This window comes from Pavona decussata, unplaced genomic scaffold (genome assembly GCF_977016875.1).
Source record: "Pavona decussata unplaced genomic scaffold, jaPavDecu1.1 SCAFFOLD_6, whole genome shotgun sequence".
Lineage (NCBI taxonomy): Eukaryota > Metazoa > Cnidaria > Anthozoa > Scleractinia > Agariciidae > Pavona > Pavona decussata.
In genome coordinates, this window is record NW_028145430.1 from 6,840,594 (window position 1) to 6,852,500 (window position 11,907).

The 11,907-nt window shown below is 37.8% G+C and overlaps 1 pseudogene across 1 annotated transcript in view; it reads left to right on the forward strand.

Moving 5' to 3' along the window:
• Positions 1-10,594: 10,594 nt before the first annotated feature.
• Positions 10,595-11,907, forward strand: part of LOC146489502 (TNF receptor-associated factor 6-like) — a 7,345-nt pseudogene continuing 6,032 nt past the window's right edge. The window contains exon 1 of the transcript XR_014865068.1: positions 10,595-11,198. The product of XR_014865068.1 is annotated as a TNF receptor-associated factor 6-like (transcript). The remainder of the gene's footprint in view (positions 11,199-11,907) is intronic.

An 11,907-nucleotide genomic window follows, 5' to 3' on the forward strand; every position in this document is an offset into this window, starting at 1 on the left:
TTCACTGAATCTGAAGGTAAAATTACAATGTTTGTTGTATTAAGAGTACGACGTAAAGGTACCACGTTCAATTTAGTGAGTAATTTCACGTCGTAATTATTACGTCGTAAACTTAATAAGTTAAAATCAAAGTGTCATTCTGAATGTTTAATAAGTTAACATTCTCAATGTCTAATAAGTTAACATTTGGAATGTTTAATAAGTTAACATTTTGAATGTTTAATAAGTTAACATTCTCAATGTCTAATAAGTTAACATTTGGAATGTTTGATAAGTTAACATTCTCAATGTTTAATAAGTTGACAGTTTGAGTGAATCATTTTCAGTTCGCCGCATTTTAAATCAAGGCTACAAAACGCACAACGGACCTTCATAGAACAAACGATATGTACATTTATTATAATGATAGACATCGAAACATCAACAATGCTACTGAGTACAAGATCATAATTGACATGAAATGGCGCCTAATTGATTATTATTTACAGGGGAATAGAAGGCTGCAAAGCGCACAACGGACCTTAGCTTCATAGAAGAAATTAAATGTGTAAGCGATATTCAATTATAAAGAGAAGAGTGTTTTATTGGAAAAACTTCCTTTTTGGAACCAGATCGAAACACAAGAAACTTCAAAACTGAAACGAAATAGCGCCTTATTGATATTTACATGGAAACAGAAATTAAACATTATTTATTTTACAATTCTAATCGCACTAAACTGCGAAAGATGGAAGGCATGAAAAATGCCAAACTATCTTTAGATCATGTATCTAAAATTACTATATGCAATTATATAAAATAAAACAAATTCTATGTTGCAGGACAATCCATATAAAACAGGTCCTTTGTTGTCCGAAATTAACACCCGTTAACGCCAATTTTTTCCCAATGATTATTGTTTCAGTTATCAGTTATTTCAGAGATCAACAGATTTGTTAGGCGCTTGGCCCGGTCCTTGACGTCCCGAGAGCGAGGGCAGCCCCGGGAGCCATGCCACAGCCAGGCGGCTCTCGCCCCCGAAAGTGATTGCAAAAGATGAATAGGAAAGGACGGAGTCCCGAAAAGGAGAAGGACGGCTCCGGGAGCACGGGCCACAGCCAAGCACCCCCCACCCCCCCCCCCCCGCCTTGTGTTTGTGTTTGCGTCACGTTTATGCTGGTGGTTGCGCCTGTGCATTTGTCGCTAATACTGAAAACCAGGCTTAAATGAAATAAACATAGGCCTTATCACGGTTTTCGACGCCATTTTGACGAGTAGGCAAATTGGCTTGAAATAACAGTGTTTGTATGGAAATCCGATGTCACTGAATAATTTTCGTCAAAATGGCGTCGAAAACCGTGATAAGACCTATTTTGCCTTCACTTTTTTAGTTCACTCCTACATACATGCAGGCGCCTTATTGATTAATATCTACTACTAAGTGTACTTATAAACTTTTTGTCAAGGAAAATGTAAAACAATGAGTAAAACTTCGAAAATGGACAGCATGAAAAATGCCAAACTATTTCTACAATAAACAATTATCGATAATAAAACGAAGGTGTGCCTTAAAAATGTAAAAGCTAGAACGAAACTAGGAAAAGGGAAAAAACTGGAATAGCTAACGTTACAATAAATAATTTTTAGCAGGTTTTTAAAGACACCCAAAGTTCTCTTTGGTGGAGTTATGGTCAATCGGATATTTAGACAAAACACGCAAAATGTTCAATTTTCTTAAGAAACTGTGGTGTTGAGTGAAATGTTTGGTTTATAAACAGAGGTAATAACTGCACATAATGTGATTGCCAAAAGTGAACGCTCAAAACTCCAGCACTAGAATATTTCATTTACGGTGGCCAAATTACCTTTTCAAATAAATCTGTTGATAAACCAAACAATTCCAGACCGTTTCCAATCTTTTTTGAAAGGCATATATGTACAAGCGATTTCCTTCTGGATAGATATTCATGGAAATGAACCCTTGGGTGCCCCAACTACATAAAACGTTCATTCCTCGTCAGTCATTTCAACGGACAGGGTAGTGTTCTCCCGAAAAAGTTCTCTTAATGGAGAGCCATTGTTTGGAATACTTTCGGCAGATACTGAGTCCCTTAAGTTGAACTGGTCGCTCGATAAGCCCAACAAAGCAAAGGCTGCAAGGAAGAGAACCTGAAAATATAGAATTAAAAAAAAGGGATGTCAGTGCCACAATTTGCTACAGCAGGTTTATTCCTGGGCAAACGTGAACTTTGGTTCGACTATATGTACTAATCCGTAAGGATTCGTCCAAAAAGTTATTGTCTCTCAGTTTTGCCTTAGCCTTTCTTTACCATTATATTACAATGAGCCTTATAACATAGCTAGTAAATTTGTGCAATCAAATTCAATTGCGCGAGCGTGCTTCATATTCCTATTGTGCACGCTGATGACGTCAGAAAACAAATGCCTCGAGAACTCGGTGAGTGACTTTCTCCATTTTGCATTCAAAAACGGGAGAAATCTTCAGCAAAACGTTTAACTACAGATGACAACAAGGGAATCAGCTGATGAAGAAGTTCTTCCCACTTTTTCTTTGGGATTAGAGTTTTTGACTCCCGAAAAAACCTGAAGAAAAGGAAAAAAGAGAACAAGGCCCGTGACATGGTGTCTCGCAAAACTATTTATTTTCAGGCGCCAATCGGCTTTCTCAGAGGGAAAAGACACCTTTTCGAAACGAGAAACTGAAAGAAAAACTGCTAAGGAATACTCGATAGTTTCAAAAGCGGAAATCCGATAATTAACGGCGAAGAAATTGTGCTTCAAGGACATATTGTTGTTTTATCCAGCCGACGATCAGCAAGCGGACATTTCAGATCATTAAGACTTATTTACAGATTATAAGCCACGAACTTTCTTGGTGACGTTCGAGTACTTGTGGGAATTCAATTCACAAGAAATTACAGGTCTGATTGTGAATTTGTACTTAAATATACTTTTCTACCTGACCGCTTCTTCGTATTCCTAACAGTTTTTTTTTTGCGAAATTTTTGAAAACCGTGCACACGGTTCGATAAATTCACTTCAAAATGGACTTGCAATTTCACTTCAAATCACTTGCGCGTTTATCGTCTCGGATTAAAAATTGTACGCCTTTGCTTCTTAGAACTAAGACTTAACTGAATAAATTTTTCATTTCGGGAAGCTTCAGTTGTCTGTTTTCTTTCTATTTTCATTCATTAGACGTGACAACTGCGTAAATCTTGCGTAAACAAACCGACATGTCCTCGCAAGCGGAAAGAATTCTCCCATGTAAGTGATGTATTAAACGCGAGGATTAAATTTTCAAGTTTGTTTTTTGGAAAATTTTTAATTGGCAACCAGTGTATTTTATTCCATAATTAGAAACTTTAACTACTTTAGACCAAAGGGGTGTTGCCTTTTTTACCCTGTAAGATGTGTATTTTTGCCGAACATGGGGTTGTTTATTACCATTTTGCACATTGGCTGAATGCTTGGGAAACCTCTGGTCAACCCAGAATCAACGGGTTTAAAAACTACCCCGTTGAGAATGTTATAAAACAATTGATTCATGCGTCAGCTTTGCATTCATCGAGATATGAAGCACTTGGGAGGTTTGGAGAGCACTCAAGAAGCTAGAGTTGCTCTCGGCTACGCCTCGAGCAACTCTTACGCATCTTTCGTGCTCTCCAAACTTCCCGCGTGCTTCATATCTCGATGAAGCACGCTGACGCATGAATCAATTGTTAATTTAAAATCATCTTTAATGAGGGAGTTGAAAACCTCAGTGAACTTTTAATACTAATCGGTTTCGAAAAAACCCTGCCCGCAATCTCGTACCCAGAGTCCTCAGGCTTTTTGGTCAGCGGGGCGGCGCCAGGAGAGACTCTGGGATAATGGAAAAATATAATTTTTTTGATTGGTCGTCTGCATAACAATGGAAGACCGACAGGAAGTCCGTTGGTCATTTGCGGAAGTTAACCAAACCGGAAACCCCCCGAACCAACTTCCCTGTTTTGGAGGGAGATTTGAAATGTCAAACTCGGAGCTTTGTAATTTTTATGTGTGTGTCACGTTTTTTTTTTTCCTATCGCCTCCATTTACATCAAAAATTAGAAACACTCCAATTCAAAGACGGGTTTTGAATTATGTCATTGTCAGTGCAACAATTTCTAGCCGACGAAACATCAGTCGTTTTAGCGTGGGAAGTTGCACTACTGCCATACGATGGTAAAACACGGCAAAATGCAAGCAGCTACTTACCTTGTTGTGGATGAAAATTTGGAGATGAAGAGATCTGTTGTGGAGCGAAGTCCATCTCAGGTTGCCGTTTCCCCTTCGGTTTTGCCACAAGGGAAACGCTGAACACATCTCCACGATGATCAAACGCCGCACACGGAGCAAACGTTTCACTTTTTTCAGTCACGGCCCATCTTGCCAAAGCTAGCTAACCACTCAGAAAAAAAATCCCTTTTAGAGGCGGAGGTAATCTATTTTATTTTCAGCATTATAATGGCGTGTGGAACATTTTCTCAAATGTTGAGAGATTTTGTTTTGAATGTAAACGTTTAAAAGTGTAAAAGGCCGTTGTTTTATAGGTTACCTTAAGATGAAAGTTAAATCTCAAATGTAATAGCCAGTACATACAGATTTACAGTAGAGGGGCAGTTGAGAATAAAGACTTGTTGTGAGTCTGCTACTTACAACCATCTTCTCTGCAAGAAAGTCAACACATTGTGACAGTGAAGTAGCCACCCAACTTGACCTGTCAAAGAACAGGTGTAGATAATACTGAAGAAAGCTGGTCTTCCAAATGCAGATATACTTTAAAAATATTTACATTTATTTATTTCCCAACGTACAGAGACAAACAAATAAAAGAAAAGCATAAGTGGAGAGGAGGCTAAGAAACCATGGGGCTTATGAATATTAAGTCTCCTCAATCTTAAAATACAAAAGTTATAATATTGCTTGGAGTTTTTATATAACCAAACATATAATGCACACTGAGTTTAAAATTAAGATGGCAAAAATTTAAAGGTAACGATGGTTTAATTGTACTCTGTTAAAGGCTGTATATTAATATGTAAGTAAAAATGATTTAACTTTTTTAAAATGTTACTTCTGATCACGAACATGCAAAAACTCCATTGAAGAAGGATGAGACAAGGAAACTGTGGGTTCCCTTGCAGACAAATATTCCTGTTGAGATTTCCAAAGCAATTATGCTATTGCAAAGTGTGAAATCATGCCTAAAGTACCAGTTGTTGGAAAAAAATAGATGAGCAGTGCTGTGACCTTCTGTGTTATATGTCATAAGGAAGAACACCAAGTCTTCCCTTGAAGGGTTCAATTGGGACACAATTATCATTGAGGAGATACAGGAGAAGGTCTCTGCTCGATTTCATTCTACTGCAAGTGTACCTGTTGTACATGAACATGGGAGCCAAGTACCCCCCGTTTGTGTGACATGCGACCAGATGATGTTTGCACAGCCTTGTACAGAAAGTGACCACTTTCATCATATATCCTTGGTATCAAACACTCCACTTATAATGGGGAGATTAACTAACATAATTATTTTGGCAACCCTTCCTATCATTTCTTCATGTTATTATTAAAACAAGTTTAACACAAAGGACACTAAAATCAATTACCCACCTTAAAAACGTTTCTCTTTTAATATTACTCATTTAAACAGCAAAAATATTAAATATTTTCCACAATGATGATAATAATAACAATCATTATTATTATTATTATTATTATTATTATTATTATTATTAAGGAGAGAGCGCGGTCCGGCTGATTGGGGTTGGTGAAGTAATATGGAGGATAATTGGGAAATGGGTGATGAGAGTAACAAAACCAAATGCCGTCAAAGCAAGCGGCTCACTGCAGGTGTGCGCAGGCCATAAAAGTGGGAGTTAGGCTGTTATTCATGCAATGCACAATATTTTTGACGCCAATGAAACAGACGCTGTTCTTCTTGTTGACGCCTCTAACGCCCTAAACAGAGCTGCTGCAGATCTTTGGTCAATGCAGCTCACTAGACTTGGCCCAGTCCCACCAAACATTATGCAATATGCTGGATGACCTAGATTGTGGCATGATAGACCATTAGAGTCCAGGAAGGGCTTGAACTAAGAGTCAATAGTTGTTTTATTTTTAGGTCTTAGCTAACATTATTGTCAAGGGACAACAAATTCCCACAAGCACTGGATAATTTACACAGTTCATTACTTTTGACAGGGTGTCCAGCAAAGGTCTCAACAACACTGTGCCAATCATTCAGGATATTGGGGAGTTTGACAATAATAATTATCTGTTGTCAACTCGAGAGCAGCAAGATCAGAGAAGAGATTATATTATACTATTCAGCAGAGTGTTGGTTGAGTACTTCCCTTGCCTGAAGTCAATAATTAAAAGTGTGATACCAAATCAGATCACCATTCAGTACTGGAAAGAAATGGCAAATCCTTCAGAAATTATCAATTTACCAGTTGTACCCTTTAATCAAAATAAATTAGGTAATGTGTGTCAGTACCTGAGCTATCTGACTCAGCTCTTAGTTAAAGAGTACACTCCACAACCAAATGAAGTTGGGCCCCACCAATTTATGTAAATTAATAATATAAACACAAATTCCCCAATCTATTAACCCCTTCCCTGTGCTTCCTATAGTACACACCCAAAAATATGAGAACTCACATAAGATAGTTTTAATTTTACCTTGATTAAATATACAAGGACAGACTGAGGAGATTATATACATGGTATAGAAATTGACTAAGTGAAATATCATAGTCAGGATATCAACAGTCTCTCAACAATCACATTATAACTAATTTACTGATGAGAGGTGATGACCACTCTCTACACAGTTCTCATGTAAATACTCTGTGGTTAGGCAGAAAAGTTAACAAACCTCAACACAACTCACTGTCCTTAATTTCATAGCCTGTGCCAGGAAAAAGTTTGGTACTAGGTAGTATTGGGATTTGAATTGAATAAACCCAACATGCACTGGAAATTATGCATTTAAAACACTGTTAAAAAATTATTACTACTTCATTTTATTTCTAGATATATAGTATACCTGGGAGCAACTCTACAGCACTAAAACCATGCAAGATGTGAGCACTCTCTATCAGATTCGTCAGAAGTTTAGTCTGAAATGTCAGCTGTCTCCTCTTCCTAACCCAGAGGGAGTGCGTCCCCAGTGGGTTAGGGAGAGGAGACGGCTGACATTTCAGACTATCAGAAGCTTGGCAAAAGGAATGTCTATTCAGAAAGAAAAACTTCAAAGCTGCTCATGACATGTCATTCAGGACAGATGTATAAAAATGTGCTGATGTTTAAATTGTACTAGCTTGCAACTGAACAGATATAACATTCTAATTATATTCACTTTAAGAAAAGCGTGCACACAATTCATTCTATTGCAATTAAAAAGAGGCAAAAACAGTAAATATCAAGAGGTGATTTAAATTGTCAAACGATAACTTACACTATGTGTTCATTGAAGCAATAACTAATAAACAGACATAACTTAAACAAATCCCATTTGGAAATAAACTGTAAAGGGAAGGGCGAAGGTAATTTAAACATAAATTCAACACACAGTCAGCTGCACAGTTCTGTGAGAGGAGAAGTGATGGTTCCTTTTTATTTGTAAGTATAAAAAATAATAAAGAAATAATTGTTATTTACTTGTCTGTATGTGTTGTAGCAATGATATGTCGAATCAAGTCCACCGTTCGCTCGCTCTTACAGGATAAAAAATCCAGTTGCTTTGATCCGCTCTTACGGGAAAAAATCCAGTTCCTTTGATCGCGTGTAAGAACCAACTTTGGCTTTCTCGAACACTTTCAAGGCCCGATAAAACCTTCAGGCCCGAAAACATCAACACGACTGCCATTTTGGGGCATTTGACTTCCGTTTTAATCTTAAGCATGCGCACAAAGACCGGAATCCCACGTTTTCTGGGATAAGAAATTCCATTATCCCAGAGTCTCTCCTGGCGCCGCCCCGCTGACCAAAAAGCCTGAGGACTCTGGGTACGAGATTGCCCTGCCCGCCGAAAGAAAGCCAATCTCTTACCCAGAGTCCTCGGGCTCTTTGGCCAGCGGTTAGTCGCCGGCGTTGCACCGCTGACAAAGGGCTCAACGATCTTTTCCAAGAAGAGCTAGGCCATCGGCCCAAAATAACAAGGTGCGTGATGAGGCAATTACCGATGATACGGGAATTACGGGAACAACCCAGGTATGGTTTTATATTATTTTACATTTTTCAAACTCTCGTGTTTAAATGCTGTAAACCATTTATTTCCAATATTTATGTAGCTTTTGTAGCCCATGAATAGGGTAAATATCGTGTAACCGAAATATTGGGCAATGAAATTACCCTTTTTAGCTGTCCAATCAGCCTTGCATTTGGTTTTATGCATTCCACACGCTCTTGGAGAACTATGGCTATTCTTTTTTTTTTTTTTTTTTTGTCACAAGGAATGTGGAGGGGGTGGGGGTCGATTTGTGGTGGACATTGCATATGGCTGGAAGAAATGGGCTTCAATGTTATATCGGAAGTAGCAGATAGTGATAAAAAAAGGGAAACGTAACAATGCAATAGGTCCTGGCTTGAGAAATACAAATTTTTTAAAGTGGACAGCCGGGTGAGAAGTGCGATTCCTACCCACCCGAAGACTATGAATCTTAGCGAAAAGGAAAAGGAATTGGGGTTGTTGTGGAGAAAAAATATTTAACCCATTATCTAGTCAAAGTAAACAGTTTTATCACTTGTTAGTGTCCGAAAAGCAAAACCTTCCAGAGGCTTTATAACAATTGAAAGAAAATTTTGGCCTTGATGATTAAGTGCTGCGAAAGTGTTTCTTAATATAAGTCATATTATTAGAAGCTTTCAATTCAAAATATTAAACGACATTACTTTTACGAAGCATCGCCTAGCTAAGATAGGTTATGTCCCGAATGATCTCTGAACTTTTGGGAAACTGGATACGAAACAGTTCGTGACCAAGTTAATCTTTATTTTGACTGATAGTATTATGCTTATATCTATGAATTGATCTTCTGGAAATAAAATGGACAGCGAGAGAGACCTGTCGCATTGTTTTGCTATAACAAAATGAGCCCAACATTCACAACAAAGAAAAGTACTCAATACTGTATAATACATATATATAAACCAAGCCGATTCTTTGAAAATTGAGGTGGCCGATGAAAACTTAAACACGTTTTGTGAAACGACACCGAAGTTTACGTGTACGGCTTTCGTAGATGAAGGTTATGCATGACGTGGTTGTGTCTATGTATTAACTACGTTGGAGTTGAGTACCGTACTCTCGTGAAGGAGGTACGACTTCAAATATTAAGGAACACCTGCCAACCTACCAGAAGCCTATCACAAAAAGAGCGGCCTCATATGACTAAGCGGATGAGTTACAGTGGCTGTGATATTTCCCAAACTGAGGCCAGGTTCATACGTCGAACGTTGCATGAGCCCAACCGAAAAGCTATTAAAGTAGACCCACATAATTACGTTCAGCAGTTGATTCAGACGTCGAACTTAACTGAAGTCGAATTTAAGGCTAAATTGAGAAAATAGATTTTCGTGGTCAGCGGCTTTTGGTTTTACTCAACGAAATTTAAAATGTCGGGAAATATGAATTCGGACATGGAAGAGCTTGTTTGGTAAAAAAAAAAGAAAAAAAAAAATGAAGACAGGCCAAACACGGCTCCTATTGGTCAAGATAGGATGACCTTCAAAAGCTAATTTGCTCTTACGAGTACATCTTTCAAAGATCCCCCTTTTTGTACGAAAACAGGGAATGGTCTTTGTAGATTTCTCTTAGCAGAGGTTGATTTTCTATCAAATGCAATTCAGTCATCTGAATGGTTTTCGGTTAGGCACAGAAGGGCGATATTCCGTAACAAACGGCACAATGTTTTAATACCGACATTCTTTCGCTGAAATTGAACTCTGAAAGAGTTTTATCTGTAAGGTTATCGAGGTAGCCTCTGCAGCGTAATCTCTGTTTGAATGAAGTGATGTTTTCTTCAAATTGTTGTCCTGTCGATCCTAACTGATTCATACATCATTTTTAACGGAAGGGCCGCCATATTGCATGTCCTAAATGAAGAAATCAATTTACCGCGTACCACAACACTCACTCACTGGCGAAAGTCTTCATTAATTATCACATATCTATGAAAGCAGTAAAACAGTTATTTTTCAATTGAAATAATTTTCCCCCGGCTCCGCGGTCCATGTATTTCCGCGACCTTAATTCCCATGATTTCCGCCCCGATTCTCGATACACCGCCAGAAAGTTAAAAAACATTGTTTTGTCAGGGTGGAGATCCACCGAATGGCACTGTGAAGAGCAGTCAAAGTGGCCAGATTATTTTGCTTAATAATAATAATAATAATAATAATAATAATAATAATAATAATAATAATAATAATAATAATAATAATAATAATAATAATAATAGTATTATTATATGCAAAGTAAGGAACATTTAAAAGCAACGACAAAAAAAAAGGGTCTTGACTTTGGTTTAAAAAAACTTAAGCAAACCTCAGTTCTTATATCAACCGGTAGATTATTCGATAGGTTTCAAGATTGTCATTGAGGACCATTTATTATTGGAGCGAAGGCTTTTGCTTAACTCTACGCTTAGGAACAATTCCATGAACATTCTTTGCATTTCAGAATTTTACACGAAGTGTTAAAATAAATTTGTTCCTGTTGTCTAAGAAATTCTGTTTCCTTGTGTGTAAATTGCATTAACTTCCCGCATTTTGAAGTTTTTGCACATCTTTTGCGTTAATTCCCGTTATTGTGCAGTATGTTTTTCCGCAGTTAGCGTAAGTTTAAGTCGAGCATTGATTTCCAGTAATAAGGTTTCGGGCGTCGACTGTAGGTAGCAATAATTTATCAGTCATAACTTTTAATTTATAACTGCCTGCCACTAATCTTCGTCACGAGGTATATCAACTTACAGAAAGAGGACCTCGTGTGTTCAAAGCCGGTTTTGTTGAACCAGATTGCTCTTGCGGCTCTTAAGCTTGTCTACGGTTTTAGTTATCAGAGTTATTAGTAGATAATCTTTTATCTAGCGTTATCCTTTGTTTCCACTATGGTCGAGCCTGGATATCACCCGGACATTTTTACTGTCGCTCCAACTTTGCCCGATTTGGTGAGTGAATTTCTACATTGCTATACGTATTGAACTGAGATATTAAGGACATTGAAAGGGAAATTGAGATATCTTAGACAACAGACCGACATTTAGATCAATCTTTACTAAGATTTTAGTCTCTTCTTTCCTGCGAAATGTAAAGGTAAAATCCTTTGCAATCTGATGCTTTGCAATTATGTGAGGAAAACTCCACCCCACATTCTGTGGCTTTTATGTAATAACATTTATTTAAAAAAAAAAAAACAAAGAATACACAAATAAACTATATATCTATCAGGACGTGTTCTTTCTTTGATGCAAAACCACTGGAATATAGAAGAGTGCTTTCCCTAATTTTATGTACGTAAAACATTTGAATACACCACGTGCAGCGTGTCTGTGCATTTTGACACCAATACTTTTTTCCGGTCAATTACGGCTATTTTCTTGCGATTGCTAGGTTGAGGCATAGCGATCCAGGGATATTGACTGGGGAATGAGTAGGTCCGTATAGGAATGTGCATTAAAGCCATATGGCGAAGTCAGTGTCGTATTCTACCCGTGCTTCTATCAGCACATGGGCGGCAACGTACTTTTTGTTGACAGGAAGTCAATTGTGTTCGAGTTAAAAATCAACTGCCGTCTTATGAGTTTGAGGGATCCACATTACTAGAGCTCGCATCATCAGTGCGCTTGGGAGCTATTAAAAAAACTCAAGGGAGACAGG